This window comes from Stegostoma tigrinum, chromosome 6 (assembly GCF_030684315.1).
Source record: "Stegostoma tigrinum isolate sSteTig4 chromosome 6, sSteTig4.hap1, whole genome shotgun sequence".
Classification (NCBI taxonomy): domain Eukaryota; kingdom Metazoa; phylum Chordata; class Chondrichthyes; order Orectolobiformes; family Stegostomatidae; genus Stegostoma; species Stegostoma tigrinum.
Genome location: NC_081359.1, coordinates 100,959,094 through 100,961,812, shown reverse-complemented (window position 1 = coordinate 100,961,812; position 2,719 = coordinate 100,959,094).

Below are 2,719 nucleotides of genomic sequence, written 5' to 3'. Positions count from 1 at the left end.
CTGCAGGAGGCCCATGATGGACATGTCATCTAAACAATGGGAGGGGGAGTGGAAATGGTTTGCGACTGGGAGGTGCAGTTGTTTGTTGCGAACCGAGCGGAGGTGTTCTGCAAAGCAGTCCCCAAGCCTCCGCTTGGTTTCCCCAATGTAGAGGAAGCCACACCGGGTACAGTGGATGCAGTATACCACATTGGCAGATGTGCAGGTGAACCTCTGCTTAATGTGGAATGTCATCTTGGGGCCTGGGATAGGGGTGAGGGAGGAGGTGTGGGGGCAAGTATAGCATTTGCTGCGGTTGCAGGGGAAGGTGCCGGGTGTGGTGGGGTTGGAGGGCAGTGTGGAGCGAACAAGGGAGTCACGAAGAGAGTGGTCTCTCCGGAAAGCAGACAGGGGTGGGGATGGAAAAATGTCTTGGGTGGTGGGGTCGGATTGTAGATGGCGGAAGTGTCGGAGGATGATGCGTTGTATCTGGAGGTTGGTGGGGTGGTGTGTGAGAATGAGGGGGATCCTCTGGAGGCGGTTGTCCCAGGGGCGGGGTGTGAGGGATGTGTTGCGGGAAATGCGAGAGACGCGGTCAAGGGCGTTCTCGACCACTGTGGGGGGAAAGTTGCAGTCCTTGAAGACCTTGGATATCTGGGATGTGCGGGAGTGGAATGTCTTATCATGGGAGCAGATGCGGCGGAGGCGGAGGAACTATTCCCAATTCCTCCGCCTCCGCCGCATCTGCTCCCACGATAAGACATTCCACTCCCGCACATCCCAGATGTCCAAGTTCTTCAAGGACTGCAACTTTCCCCCCACAGTGGTCGAGAACGCCCTTGACCGCGTCTCTCGCATTTCCCGCAACACATCCCTCACACCCCGCCCCCGCCACAACCGCCTCAAGAGGATCCCCTCGTTCTCACGTCAGCTTTCATTCCTGCTTATCACTTGGTTCCCCTCTTTTCAAAAGGAGGACATTTAAGGTATTGTCAAAATATTTTGTTTAGCTAATTGAGAGACACTGAAAGACTTTAATTTACATCTTAATATTTCTCAAACCATTTCACAGGCAGTAATCATATTTGAAGTTTAGCACAGCTGCTGCACAGCACCAGGGATCCAGGTTCAATTCCATCCTCGGGCGACTGTCTGTGTGAAGTTTGCACATTCTCCCCGTGCCCGCGCGGGTTTCCTCCTGGTGCTCTAGTTACTTCCCACAGTCCAAAGGTGTGCAGGCAAAGTGGATAAGCTATCGGAAATTTTCGGTTTGGTGGATAAGGTAGCAGGTTGCGTCTGGGTCTGGGTCTCGGTAGGGTGCCCTAAGGAAGGTTGGTGTTTGGGGTTAGGGGTATAAGGTAGCAGGTTGCGTCTGGGTTTGGGTCTCGGTAGGGTGCCCTAAGGAAGGTTGGTGTTTGGGGTTAGGGGGATAAGGTAGCAGGTTGCGTCTGGGTCTGGGTCTCGGTAGGGTGCCCTAAGGAAGGTTGGTGTTTGGGGTTAGGGGGATAAGATAGCAGGTTGCGTCTGGGTCTGGGTCTCGGTAGGGCGCCCTAAGGAAGGTTGGTGTTTGGGGTTAGGGGGATAAGATAGCAGGTTGCGTCTGGGTCTGGGTCTCGGTAGGGTGCCCTAAGGAAGGTTGTTGCAGCATAGTGGGTTGATTGGCCTCTTTCCAACAGTATAGGCATTCTATGACACTGTTGCAGTATGTTGAAATGTGAGAGTGAAGTTGTGTAAAATAAGCTCCTGCAAGGAGGAGTGAAGTAAATCAAGTGGTGTCAGATTTCAGTGGCATTAATCTGGAGATCAGTGATGGCCAGGATAACCAGATCAGATTTACATACAAGTTTCTGAAGAGGCATGACAGAGTAGATGCCAATGGGTTATGGGAGTGGGACGTCAAACACAAAGGGTACAGTCTCAGGGTAAGGGGTCAGTCTTTTCAGAGGAGAAGGTTCTTCAGTTGGGAAAAGATTGGTCTTTGGAGTTCTCTAAGCCCCAGAGGGTTATGAATGCTCCATCTCCAAATATATTTCAGGATGATATCGAAAGAAAGAGTTTCATCTCTTAAAGAATCATGAGCAATGGAAAACAGACAAGAAGATTGCATTGAGGCAGAATACAGGTCACAGTTGTAATGAATGATGGAATGATGGTCTATAGGACTTACATAAGTCTTACTTGTGTTTTTATGTTGTTTCCAAATAGTACTGCAATATGGATGTGAGTTTCTTCGCTGAGCTGGAAGGTTAGTTTTCGGACGTTTCGTCACCATTCTAGGTAACATCATCAGTGAGCCTCCGATGAAGTGCTGGTGTTATGTCATTGGAGGCTCACTGATGATGTTACCTAGAATGGTGACGAAACGTCTGAAAACTAACCTTCCAGCTCAGCGAGCAAACTCACATCCAGAACCTCAACCTGGGCTACAAATCTTCTCACAACTCGCCAGTACTGCAATATCTTTCATGCTCACCTGAATAAGCAGACGTCAATTTCGCGTTGCATTGGGACAACAGTGACATTGACAGACAGCACTTACTCAGTGCTGCAATTAAATTGTATCGATTTATATGCAACTAATGATAGCCACTTGATACTGAAATCATTATATCTTCCTCTCAAACTTATTCATATTATTGGTACAGGAATCTGATTGTAGTGTATGGCAGAAGGAAGCAAAGGAAACACTTTCAAAATACTTCTATTTCCTTTATGAAGAAAACATTGTTCAGTTTTACTA